This window comes from Haemaphysalis longicornis, unplaced genomic scaffold (genome assembly GCF_048455015.1).
Source record: "Haemaphysalis longicornis isolate Haplotype H1 unplaced genomic scaffold, Haemaphysalis longicornis Haplotype H1 scaffold_12, whole genome shotgun sequence".
Classification (NCBI taxonomy): Eukaryota; Metazoa; Arthropoda; class Arachnida; order Ixodida; family Ixodidae; genus Haemaphysalis; species Haemaphysalis longicornis.
The window spans coordinates 69352818-69367340 of NW_027526225.1; positions in this window are offsets into that span (position 1 = coordinate 69352818).

Sequence of the window (14523 nt, forward strand, 5' to 3'; positions counted from 1 at the left end):
CCACGTTGCGTAATAGCCGCGGCAGGGGGTTCACGGCACGTTTCACGTTTCACCATCGACTTCATCGACAATGTCTACGCTGGAAGACAACAATTACAACAACAACCAATACGTAATCCATAAGACTTGCAGGCACGCCCCCCGCGGAAAGGCTCTGCATTTGATCGTGTCCCTCGCGAGGGGGATGTTTTGATTTTTTAGGAACTCGCTTTTAAGGAGAGTCCATTCGGTTAAGGAGCTCCCATGGTTCTCGAACCATGTTCAGGCTGTGTCTTCGAAACAGAAGACAATATGGCGGGAAGTTTCTTCGTCATCCCATTTGTTAAACATGCGGACGCGCTCCAGTTTATCCAACCAGTCCTTAGGGTGTTCACCAGGGTATCCGCGGAACAATGGTGGTTGCCGGGGATGTTGCAGGACGATGGGAGGAGTGGCTTGTTGTTCCATTATGTTGTCGGTTTGCACGGACTTTCTCTTGGTTCTTTCTGTTAGGAGACCAAGCTTGGCCAGTAAACTGGCCGAGTCAACCAAGCCGGCTGGCTCGGCCTGGGCTGGTTTGTCGGCTTCCAGAAGGCGTGGGAAGCGTCAAGAGTGCTTACCCAGCAGCTCCACCAGGTGTCACGAAGCCAAAGACGGCACGGTTGTCTTGAATAAAAAACACGTTTATTGGTGCGAACTTGTGCTTCCCTGACAACTCAAAGAATACAGAGGCGGCGAATCAAGAATCAACAAAGTAACGGGCGCACGCGAGTGTCGGCGAATCGAACACCGCGGCGTCTGCTCTGTGCGCATTTATCATTTAGCACAAGCGTTTCTTGAACCGTCGAATTACATCCAGAACACTGTAGATTAAAGAAGACTATTTATTACCTTTTTTTCGCACACAGTACACGTCACGGATAGATTAAAAATCGTCGGCCGAACTTCGGCTGACAGAAAAACTGAAAATAAACATCAATCGTACACAGTTCTTCTAGTACAGGTAGCCATTCCATATCGGGCGTCTGCCGCTTGTGCACTTCATACAGCAAAGTAATACTCTGTGCAAAGTATTTGTTCACAGTGAGGGTGTGCGGGTCAGCGTGGCGCACCGCCATCCTCGACCTCTAAATAGCACGCAATCCTAGAGCCATGATGACGTCATACGGTACACTGTTGCCACTAGGTACGCAAAGAAATCGTATGCCTTGGGGTGAAACGGGCAGGTCTATCTTTAAGGTCCTTTGCAACATATCCCAGAAAAAGATGGCGTCCCAGCACTCCGCGAAAACGTGCTCAACAGTCTCTGGTTTCTTGCACGAAGTGCACGTAGTAGGACCAACGACAAACAAGCCCTTGTCCTGCATCAACGTCTTAACGGGAAGTGTACCGGTGTGCAGTTTAAAAAAAAAGTTTCACGGATGCTGGGACGGCCATCTTTTTAGCACAAGATAACACGCCCTTGCCAGGAACAGATCTATACACCGATCGGTAAAGTGGCACAGGTAACAACACATCCTTTGGGTCTTTAGTAAGTGCCTTTCTTGACACAGTTGATAAGTACTCCACTGAAAACCGTACTGCTAGAAACCTGAAATAGTCTACAACCTTCTTCATATAGCCATTAGGGCTGCTACAGCTTTGGTCTGCGGAAGAGACGATTAATTTTGGCAACCCTTTTGACAGCACACTTTGTAAAAATGTTCGCAGAAAAGCGTCATTCGTATCGCGTAAGAACAAAAACTGATTAACAAGCTGGTGAATGTAAACGTGACACAACCCAAACCCGCCCTACTTAACAAGCCTGAAAAGATTGGTTCTGCTTGAACGCTCCCAAACTGAAGAGCAAATGAACACGGCAAACACACGATGTATTTTCTGAACTTGAACTGTCGGACTATTAATGACTTGCATCACGTACCACAGCTTTGCTAACAGAAAAAGGATGCAAACTGTGGCACGTGCGAAAACAGACAAAGCTCGACCTCCCCACTTGGTTGTCTTTTCGCGCAGCCTCACTGTTTCGGATTCCCAGTAATGGCGGTCATCCTGACAGCTGTCCAGGGGAACTCCGAGATAACGCAATGGTGTGCGTGACCATGACACATCTTCAAAAACTGATGGTACTGCTGCCCACTCCCCATGAAAAAACGCCACACACTTCCCCCAATTGACAGAACTCTTTGTAACGCGAAAAAATTCCTTTGTTATCATTATTACTTTGCTGAAGCTCTCCTAATCCTTACAAAATACAGCCACGTCATCCGGATTAGTTAATAGTTTGACCTCACTCGAGTGGAGACGAAACCCGCGCAAACAATCATCATAGAATATGCGCAAACAAAAAGGTTCCACAAAATGCAAAACAACAGGGGAGAGGCAGGGCATCCCTGTCTCACAGGAGATAAAACTGAAATACTTTTGGAGACATGCTTGTTTACAATCAACTTTGTGAAACATTCACAATAGACCATACGCACACTCTCCTTCACAACATCGCCAACATTAACATAGTCCAGAATGCAAAACATGATTTCGTGACACACTTTATCAAATGCTTTCTCATAATCAATCTGAAGCATTGCTACTCTTCTACAGAATACATCACAACACTGTAAAACACTCCGTGCGACATGAACATTGTTTACAATGCTTCTACCTCATATGCTGCATGTATGATGCAGCCCTACTAGTGTGGTTACTATTCCTTGTAATCTATTCGCTATAATCTTCATCAGTACTTTATATACCGTATTGGCTAAGGTGATTTGCCTGTAGCCAGGTACAGACTGAAGTTTTGCCCTGTCATCTGGCTTTCGGATTAGGACAGTATGCGTACGCGAAAAAGAAAGCGGCAGAGCGGCCGCCTCGAACGCTTCACATAACACCCTATGCAGAAATGGCGCTAGGATGTTTGAAAACCTCTTGTAAAAAACGGCACCCAAGCCGTCTGGGCCAGGAGACTTGCCTCCCTATAAATTGCCTATGGCTCTCTCTACTTCGCCGAACGTCATGGGTTCTTCTAATGTAATTTTAACATCGTCCTCCAGACGTGGCATGAAGCGAAGGAAGTCTTGCTTGAAGTCTTCAATGTTAGGAACGGCAAGACTGAAGACTGTAGTGTAATGTTGTACAAAAGCATCTTCTATGACCTTTTTAACTCGGGTAAGCTCTCCGCGTACCAGTATTTCATTAATCATGTTGGCTTTAGCATAACGTGCCTCATCACTTAACGCTCGTTTCGTGGGGTGCTTCGCCCTCCAGATACTGTTCGGCTCGCGCTCGCACGGTCGCCCCCCCCCTCCCTGTACTTTTGATTATCTATTGCTTCTAACTTGTTCTTTATATATGTCATCCCTGAAGGCGCCAGGTGTTTCGCATTCCAGCCTGAGCTTCTCCCTCATATTAAGCTTCAGGTTACTTTCAGTTTCATTCTGTTTCCTTCTGAGTACAGTTCCCCTCTCTATCGCGTTAAGCTTACAATCCTGTTTGAACAATTCCCACTTTTCTCCCCAACTTATACCTTCTGCGTTTGTGTGGTTGCAAAAAGCTTCTTTTACGGACTCCACGAAAGTATCATCATCCCACAGCTTTATGTTTAACTTCCGGAACTCCCATGTAAATTTATTATACCCTTCTCTGTTTTCTCCAATGGAAAAAGAAACAAAACAGTGATCACTGAAAGAAACGTCGTCTACGCAATATTTTTGGCACGTGGAATCTATATCGCAAGAAACGTAACCCTTAACTAAACGTAACCCCTACCCTGAAAATGCGTAAACCTCAGCACATTTTCATTTCCTTGCGGAGTGTGCAACTTCGGACAGTTCACACTCTTCAAGTAATTCACAAAGAACTTGCGCACTCTGATCCGCTCCATGCCGTTGTCCATTTCCGTCCCTTCCCTCGCAAACACAATTGAAATCCCCCAGTAAAATAATTTGTCCTGCCGCTCTTATGTACTGAGCGAAACTTTCAAAAAAGGCCGCTCTTTCTTGCACGACGTTCGGGGCGTAGACACAAAGGGCACGGACTTCACCACCATCATATTCAAAATTGCAAGAGAACTAACCTGCCCGTTTCACAGAAAAACTTTTTTTGTATTTCAATACCAATATTATTCCTAACGAACTCACAACACCTTGCGACGTGGCGACCGTATGTCTGATACAGGCTTTATCATACTGGCGGTGCAGTGATCACTTTCTATCGTTGTTTCTTGGACAGCCAAGATATTTGTTTCTTTTTCCAGCATTATCCTTTTCAGCTGGTACTGTTTGCGCCTGTCACCAAGGCCTCGCACATTTAGTGTGGTGAAACGAAGCGCTCTTCGGAAGCCTGCCAAGATTTAAAGTAATAACTGCACCGTCGGCACTAAATAAATTAGCGAGAGAATGCTAAAACATCCACAATAAAATAACACAGAAAAAGCAATGGAAGCAAGCAAAATGAAAATCGAAACGAACCCATTTCCGGAAAAGCAGGGACGCGACAAGGTTTCCGGCTTCTTTGTGCTCGAGGGGCCGGCCACACATAGCGGCCCTTTGTGACCACACCTTCGAAAACTCCCTCCCCCCTCACCACCCAACACAACCCGCACTTGTAGCGCCGTGTCGACAGTCCGGTCACTACCCCTTGGTTTTGTCCGGTGGAATATTTGCCTTGGCTCCAGGGCGTCTCGACTGCGGCGCGGCTTTCGCTGGAGGCTCCTCGTGGCTTGGCCCTGCGGCGTTTCCTCCCTCAGCCCCACCACTTTCCCTTTCACATTTCCCCGACACAGCACTTGCGCCTGGGGTCCCGTCTTCTGTCTTTCCCGGCAACGCTCAAGTTGGCTACGTGCGACTCACAAACACTTTTGCTGGCATTAAACATCTCGGCGACGGCGCCTTGTTCCTGGGAGGTTTTAGGGTCTTTCTCTGGCACTGCAGGCGGGCTAAGCTCCGGCGGGATGACGCGAGCTAGCTCAGGGGTCGGGAGCTCCTTCGCCAGCACCTCACCCTTGCCCCTTGTTACCTCCTCTGTATCCATAATAAACTAAGACGTCTTGTCAACCCCTCCTGGTTCTGCGACGTTTGCGTAGGTGCGAACGCATCCGCTTTCGTCGTGGCCGAAGCGGCGACAAAGAGCACAGCGGGGCACCCTACTCTCTTGTCGAATGTGTACGCTCCGGTGACAGCGGAGATAGAGAGGCGCACGCCCAGGTACCACGACCAGGGCTTGCTTGCCTGCGACGCGTACCTGGTTGGGGATGTCATCCACGCTGAGGTCCGACTTGAGCTGTAGGGTGACGAGGCGCGCAGTCGAGAGCTGCGCGGACCAGCCTGGCACACGCGATCGGTCCCGGGCCACTTCCGTGACTTGCCATAAAGCCCCAGGGCGCTTCGCACCTCGTCGTCGGGGACGTTGTGGAGCACCCAGTGGAGCTTTAACCGGATGTCCTGGTGGCGGGGATCGATGACGAGGCAACGACGGCCCTTGACTTGGAGTTCCCCGGTGGCAGCAAGTTTGCTGGCCCCTTCGGGGTCTTTGAAAGTAACCGCCCACAAATGATTCATCTGGTACGCCCCCAAGGCGATAACCTCGGGGAACAGCTCCAGACGAACCAAAGTGTCGCGGAATTCCTTGACCTCGTACGGCCTGGCTTTCAAATCGGCGTGCACAAAAATCGTATTAAGCACCGATGGTCCATACGGCAGTTGCGGCAGCATAACATGATAATCCTGGGCGTTAAAAAAACCGTTTGACCTGTTACCGCGGGTTGAAAGGCCCGCCAAAGCCGCTCCTTCAGCGGAGCTCGCCATCCTGCGTCCGCGCTGCGCAGTAGCTGGAAGCAGAATGACATCCGACACTTTTTCCTTAATGGCCGGCCTTCTACAGCCCACAACACAAAAATACAGAGGGGAATAACAACACTGAGGCCGCCATGTCACCGTGCGCCAGCGTTCTTTTTAATTACATAATTTTAGCAACGGGTTCAAATATTGGCATCCATTCAGGCATAAAAGACTTCGTATACTGTACTTCAATATACTTGGAAACACTTACTTGGAAATACGCCCGCGTAGAACACCATCTACATGAGCATTACGCAGGTCATGCACGACCGCTAAATGCTGTGCAGGCCCAACCACATGACAACATCATACGGAGACGCCTCCTCTCTCTCTATGCAAAATACCGTATACCATGTGAGCTTAGTTAAGTCATTTTCAAGTTTCATTTTGAGGACATCACATAAGAAAACCCCTGCCCAACAATGCAGAAGGATCTTCTCCAAAGTTTCGTTTTGCTTCCCTCTTTGCTTCATCAAGTTTGCAGCTAAAAGCGCACAAGTATTAACCTTAAGGAACAAGCACTTCACTCCCGGTGATACTCTATTCGCTATACTCTATTAAACGTCCTGCCCTGGACCCACACAGTATAAGACTCTTTACATCGGAAAGGGGAACACGACATCCCGTAAGTCCTTATAGATATGTTTCGCGCCGTTACATTGCCCAAACATTGTATCAAAAAATAAGATAAGCAGAAACGGCATGACTCAACAGTAATACAGTAAAACCTCGTTATTTCGTACTCGTGCCCTTCGAACTGGCACCCTCGTCCCGGCACAGCCCAATACATTTCATTGGGAGATAACTACCGGTAATTGGAACGCGTTGGTATCCAGAAACTTTATTTCGAACTGGGATTCACTGGTTTCCATCGCTCCTCACACAAGTGGGCCCAGAGTGAATACAATGTGTTGTAGATCTAAACCAAACCATTTTTTCTAGAGATGCAAAACAACGTAACTGAAAAACAGCAGCGTGGCTTTCGCGCTACACACCTACAACGGCTTATTTCGCTTCAACAGAGGACGCCATGGCACCGATGACAGTGCTCCGGCGCAAGACATTAATAACTATAAAGCATTATTTATGAAATCACCTGCCACAAACGTGTACCAGTGCCTCATTCGCGATAACGAGTCCACAGGTGGCTTCTTTGTGTTCTGCCCGCGCATTGTGGCGCGATTTACATTCATTCTAGCACCAACCCGGTAATTCGAACTAGACTTAATACGAGCAATTTTATGGTCCCTTCGAGTTTGAATTAATAAGATTTTGCTGTATCTTTTAAATACCCATAAAAACCCTATGCAATGCTATTTGAAGCGACTACGACTCCGGGCAATTCCCGCATTTGCCCCACTTGAGGTGCTGTTCGCATAAAAGTGTCTCTAATATACCGCAGAAACCCAAATTGCTTCACGAGCTGTCCTACGAACAGGTGCGGCAGCCCTCAGCCGCCGTCGTCAATGCGTCACAAGAAATTCGCTCAAATGATCCTCTTCAAAATGGATGCCCATACAAATACCGCGAACACCAGGTGAAGTGTCCGTACGTCCACGCGAACAATGGCGCACTTGCATGACTAACCATAATTTGCCAGCAAGAGAAGCTCCCCCTTACAGTTGCCCTAGCAAGCATCGACAACCCATTACCACTCATTTTGTCCGCTTACTGTCGCATATCTTGAGCTTGCGCGCATCAATAGGCTCGAGGTGGCTGAACAAATGCTCTAAGCTCAAGGGAGTAACAACTTAGCGAAGTTGAAGAATGAGGCTCGAGAAGGCGTGGCAAACAGCGAGGACAAAAGAAGGTTCCGCGGGAGGTGGGCACCAATATTCCAGCTATGAAGTAAGCAGGGACACCTGGGCAGCAATTGCCAACGCACTTCTACGGCTTGCCACGCGCCATCGTGTTTCACTTGTGCACGAATTAGGCACAGGGGAGATGCTTGCCGTAGTGGTAACAGAGACCCGCACTAAGTTTAGTGTTGGTAACTGAGACCCCCCCCCCCCTAAGCATAGTGTGTACGCTCGCCGGAAGGCGGCCAACCCTCTTGCCGTAGTGGTCAGCGTGGAGCTAAAGAACTCGAGTAAAATTCCATATATGAACGGTGTATACCTTCAGGGCCCAAGATTTCCGGTGAATGGCATGCCCGTCGACGCTGGACGCTCAAGGGAAAAGGGCATATCCATGTTGCGCGACATCTCGAGCAGTGCGGTGATCTTGAGGGGAAAAGTGGTACAAGGAAAAGGCTTGCCGGAAAAACCATCCTTGTGTTTTTAGTGGACGGCTGCGTGAGGAACTTTCGAAAGGCCCAAATTGGAATTGAAACCCCATACTTCTCGGGAAGGGTTAAACTCTGGTACATGGAGAACCCGCTACGCGACCTCATTTTGGGCAACATCGAGGGAGTCAGCGCCCCCGACGACCCAGTGACGCTACCCCAACGGTATACGTCGAGGAGAGTCGAACAACGAAAAAACTGGGGCGACTGCTGGCTAAAGCATAATAGTACGGCCACGGGGAGCCGAAGGGCTGCACCGCGAACATGACCCGGGCTGAAACGAAAGCTTTTTAAAGGGCCCTTCAGTCGCTGAGAACTTCCAGGCAAGTGGAGATAAGCATAGACACGAAACACTTCGCACAACTACAGAAAGAAGATGGCATCCTGACGTCTTTTTTCACTATAATTGTGAAAACAGGACCCTGTCACGAAAAGGAAGGCGAGGTGGAATTTAAACTTGAAACTACCCCACCTACCGCGCCTTAAAAAACCGGGTATCGTGTTCGTCTGCTCGTGCTGCCTGAAGACCACAGAGAAACGGTGCAGCGAGGGGCCCATCACGGGATAATGGCCGGACATTTGCTATGCGAATTATCGAGAGAGGGTACCCTTGAAGAATTGATCTGTCCGGACATTACGGCAGGCACCTGTCAATGAAGGGTCCCGAAGGGTGGTAGAGTATCTCAAGTAAGGAACGGCAAAACCCCGATCATTGCCATTGCGCTCGTGCGGGTAGCTATCGACATCGCGGGGGCAATACACCTCCTTTCTAAATGCGAATTCCATTTGGAGAGCAGGAGCACCAAAAAGCGCAACGAAAGTGTTCTCTTCTGAGCTGGCATGTTAAAGTGTGCCGAGCACTATCATCCAGTAGTAGAGCGAGATTAAATTACCTTTAACGTCATATTCGCCCCTTTTCATGTGTGGTTTTTTTTTTTCTCCCGCACGTTTTAGCGGCCCGGCCGCCCGGCGAGCGCGGGGGTACGTATGCAATAGCGGCAGCCAAGCGTGGTTGGTGTTTGGCCTCCAACAATTTTCACGTCCTTCCGATAGGTTTTGGCAGTCCCCGTTCACCTTGCATGTCGTTACATGCACTAGGTGCGGAAGCAGCAAAGAGTCGTCGCCTTGCCGGAGAACGACAGCAGCAATAGCTGCTTGAGCTCAGCGTCAGAGTCAAGTACAAGCAGCACCAGCAGCTGCGACGAGGGCGACGAATTGTACGCCGCAACGTTTCACCACCTGCTTTCTATGCCGTAAAAAAGGCCGCAGGTGGAGGCATATTTTAGAAAGACGGTGTACAGCTACTCCGACAAAGAGATGGGTCGTTCATCTTACGAGCGTGCGAGATCGCTGAAAGGCTTCCTCGGTCGTCGTTTCCTCTCTCCCACCTGCTCACCGTGCTCGTGCCGTATTCCATTGGCAGGTGTTGTGGCCCTGTTCACAAGTGCTCTCTAGTGTTCTGCCCCTACTCCTCCTGCACGACGACGCTGCTCCTGTTCTCTCAATGGATTCGCCATAAGAGCGGGAACCGGTTCATATTGATCTTGGATTATGAAACTGCATGCTGCAGTATTTCCTTGTATGGAGACTGAGCGAGCACTGGAAGCCTTTGTCGGAAGGTTCCCTCGAGTTAAGGTTCCAATAGAAGGGCTGAGCAACCGATCACCAAATGCATCTCCTATTTAATGAAAGAGGTAATGACGTTCTCTCCATTCGTCAGCTCCGCATGATTCCCACACACCCCCATAGAGTACGGTCTAGTGGAGAAATTTAGCGGCACCATGAGACTTTTGCTAAAACGAGGGAGCACCTAGAAGCCGAAAGACTGGAACTGCTCTCACGCCTCACTTCTGTTGGCACACAGAAAAGCCGCACAAGCAAGTCTCGGGTTTTCCCAGCATAAACTACTCTATACGCGTCACGTGAGACGGCCATGATCGATTCTGAACGGAGCTTAGACCAAGAATGACTTAGATTACGAGCGAAAACAACGTATCAGCACGTTATTGACCTTCGCAACCGGTTAAAAGAGACGTGTCGTCTCGCTCACGAGGAGCTGGCACAGGCGTGAGCTCATTACGCCAAGATTTATATCCGGAAGACCACGAACTGGCAGGAACACGGAGACAAGTCCTTATCCTCCAAGCAAGGAACTACTGCATTGGAAGGAGCCATTTTAAGAAATCGCAGAGAATAGCGACTCTGATTACGCTATCAGGCATAAAAGCGGGCCTAAAATCTTCAACATCAACCTGCTAGAAGATGTACGAGAAAAAAAGAGGCAGCTTACAAGGAGAAGGTCTGCGGGGAAGGATCTGTCTATTCCTAAAACATTATAGATGATAGTACCAACAAGACTACAGGCGATAAATGTGCCCGTATGTTGATTTTAGAAGTGAAATGAAATTTCAGTGTGCTTTCAATTTCGTCCCCAGCCTTACTAATTATGGGAAGTACAAAGAAGAAAGTGCTTTCTGGTGAAGTTGGCAAAAAAGTGAGAGTAAAATATTGTTATGCTATCGTGTCCCACTTTCCTTCTTTCGGCGATCCGTTTTGTGGGTTACGTTGGGCTGGCGAGGAGATGACGGTGTTCACAGTGACGCATGTGCTCTCCACGGAGAACAATGTGGTGAAATCTACAGTGCTTTGGGGGTGAGCATCGGGAAGTGCTCAAAAACAACGACAGACAATGTGGTGAGTTCCCGGGAACTTAGGGGTGTTTGCGGGCGGAATACTGTGCTATAATATTATGGAAATGAGGTGCCGTGGCAAAGTGCCACACCTAGGTTGCGTGACCATGCCGACGACACTGCGAGAGGTGCAAACACAGTAATGTGCTCAAAAATGGCAAGGCGAGACCATGCGCCGAGAGACTGAGTTATCCCTGACATGCCGACGGTCAACATCAGCAAATAAAGCGACGCCAGATCAATGCGAGAGCGAAAGCAGCGCGCGTGACACGTCCAGGCGGTCGACAGGAGCAAGTAAGGCGACGCTGCAGCAATGCGCTAGCGGAAAAATTGCTGGAGACAAAATACAAAATAAATAAAACTGCCAAGAAAGCATGTTTCAAGGTGAGAGCAAACAAGAAGGAGGGCCGAAGAATACATAAAACTGAAGGTTGATACCACTTTTGTACGTTCCTCTAAAAAAGGAACCAACGCTCGTTCCTCGTTCCTTCCTAATTTTGAAACGAGTTCCCGTTACAAGTTCCTTTACTGCGAAAGGAACGCGTTCCAATTACACTCTGAACATTGGGAAGTGTCGGTACATTAACGTTACATTCCATTTTTTTAAAATCAAAATATGATGTCGGATAATCCTGAGGCGAAATAAAGTGAGACATTTAAAACCCGCATCAAACTACGTATATTATACAACTAAAAACACCACCAGTAGCGGTTTATCTGGAGACATAGAGATTCCAAACAAACGCTTCTAGACGAATTTTTTCAGGGAGCACCGGACAAACTCCAGACATGTCTAACTGCGACTTTGGTGCTCGCATATTATGGGTGCAACACCTATGGCACTTTCCACTTCGGTCTTACAAATGCGCAGTAAGGTTACTACGCTTCAGATGTGCAAATAGAAAGTTACTCCCATGCAGGAACGTAACTATTTTTTTTTGCATAAGAAACCGCGTGGAAAGGAACACTACATAGGTCTTTAATGTCATTTAACGCCAACGACATTAGCTATAAATGACATTCGCTTTGGCCATGCAGGTCTAGATGGCGGAAAAATGCCGTTCGATAATGATAGCAGTGGCGATTAAAAAATCCGCAGAATGGGCCTTTTTCCAGTAGCGCTATGCGCATGCGCTACTCTCGCTCCCAGCGACCAATCCGCCATTCTTGGGGGGCAAACTGTAAACAATACGACATCGTATTCGATTATCCAGCGGCGAACGCCGAGCCAGCTAAGTTCTGCTCCGTTTTCTGAGCCCTAAAAGCGGCCGACAGGTAGGCGCTACGGCTGCCATGGAAAACATTTTCCACCTCCAAAACAATGCATAGCGCATGGAGTGGCTTCTCAACTGCACAGGGCAGGCGGAAAAAAAGTGGGCGTGTTCTTTTATAATCCGCCAAGTGTGGTTCTGGCGGCCACCGCAAGAGGCTACGATATACTGGAAAAAAGTCCATTGCAAGATAACAACGTAAATGCCTCCGGAATATTCTTAACCATTTACTGATTTAAAACAAAGCGAATCACCTTTCACAGAAAAGTGTATCTCAATTTTGGGGTGACATTCACGTCACAAGCCGAGCCATATAGGTACTTTAGACGGACTTGTTGTAGGGCGACCTGGTGCACATAATCAAAAGGTGTAAGCTGCACTAAGGAAGACACCACACAGAGAGAAGTACACAAGTACCGGTGCAGATTTGCAACTAACTATTATTGCACGCAGAAGCACAAATACAAGTGGGCATATCATTGCCCTCGTGCGTCAACGAAAAAAACAAAAAACCAAAACATGTGGTGAGGATTTTCACAAACGCTCTTTGATAAGCAACTCTGAACGCTGTCCGTCGACCATAGGGTGGCCTCTTTCATGTATTTTCCATACGGCGCGCGACAAAGTTAGGCACAACAATGACAAAATTCCTGTCTTTTGTCAACACGTCACGTGCAATACAAAAGGACCTGGCAGGCTGGCACTCCCGTTAACCTATTCCCGCCAGATCGGCGATATACCGCACCGTGAAGAAATGCTCGTGTACTCAATTCGAGCAGTACAACATCCCGAGACAGTGCGGCGCGCCCAGCTCTTTCTATGGAAGGCGACCCTATGAATAACCTCACAGTGAGCGACACTCTTCCGATAACAACGCACCGACGCCTCGGGCGAACTAATGCGGTAGTTACCCCTGATAACATACAGATACGGGGGTTTCACAAGTACCTGCGGCGCCGCTCGGACTTGGAAACCTTTCTCCGCCACGGAACAATTCTATCGGCCAGACGCACAACCTGGCTTCCCCAGACAAACCGGGATAGGTCTAAAGCATTCTCGCGGCTGCGCTATTCACCTGTCGAACGCCGCGTAAGCTCACCCGGCATGAAAGCAAGCGCAAGCTGCGGCCCGCTGCGTGGTTTTTCTTCTGCCTTTGGACCTTCGAAGAAGCACGTTCCGCTGAAGGGCGGGCGTATTGGCCAGCTTATAGGAAGAGAAACACACTAGCGGCTTGTGGATCTTTGTACTGGATCCTTGGCATCAAAAACAGCCAAATCCTAGCGATGTAACGTTTGCAGAAGGAACGCCGTTCCTGCCGTTTTTTCATAGACCTAACGAGTTACCGTTACAGTTCCACCGACCCTTAATGGACCGGTGGCGTTGCTTCGTTCCTCCAAAAAAAAATGAGTTCCAGAAACGCCGTTCCTTGGAACGCCGTTCACTGCAACACTGGTTGATACGCCTGCGGAGCCTGGTCCAAACCTGCAGGTCTTCCAAACTGGCCTTTTGGGAGCCGCCCCCGTGATGCCGAATTACCAGCACTACCCTGCGATACCGTTCGGGTCCTCGCGCCGACGTCTGCTTTTGGACCTATGGCAGTAAAAGCACCTAGCGTCGCCGTTCCCGAGCCAGGTAATTGTTCAGGACATACTCGTTTTCTTCTAAGGGCTAACTGCGAAGACTGTGACTCAAAGGTGATATTTGGTGTAGCAGTGTACAGTTTTTCCGGTTCGATGAATGGTGTTAATCTTGGAATATAATCTAGTTCTCTTTCTATAATGTACCGAGCATACACGTTAAATAACAGTTTAGGTTTCGTCTCTAGAGTACGTGTGAGCAGGGGAGAGCAGGGGAGTGTCTGACCCCTCGTATGCCCTCGCAGCCGTTACTATCGACGGCAAAGTTACTACAGCCCTCTGAATTTCTGCCTCATTTTCTGAGCAGGCAGAGGAGGCCCCATCGCGCTTTCCTAATGTTTTCTTTTTGCTCAATAGGGGCGACAACTATAAAAATTGCCACGGGATTTAGTGATTTATAAAAGCTTGCTTATATAACTGTGTGGATCAAGGATTTTTTAGCTTCGTCGGTTTGTGCGTAGTGCTTGATCTCTTACTCGCGAGGCTATGCCCTCTACGTATCGCTGGAGTGGCAGTATCATATTTCATTCCATGAAACCTTTGACCAATAGCAGCTTCACTGGTAAAGAAAAGCTTAAGGTTGAGGCATAACATCAATGCATAACACTAGCTGGCTGTGTTATTTTAATTGAAAATATTGTGATTTTACATCTACAATAGCGGAAAAACTACCCGAACCTTCTCTTCAAGAGAACAGGGGTGCGCGCGAATCTTGTCACCAGACATTAGAAACCAAACCAGAACTGAATACCCCAAACCAACTCCTACCCAAACCAAAACTCATTCCCCGTCAACTCAATTTCATACACAATCAACGCCACCCAACCC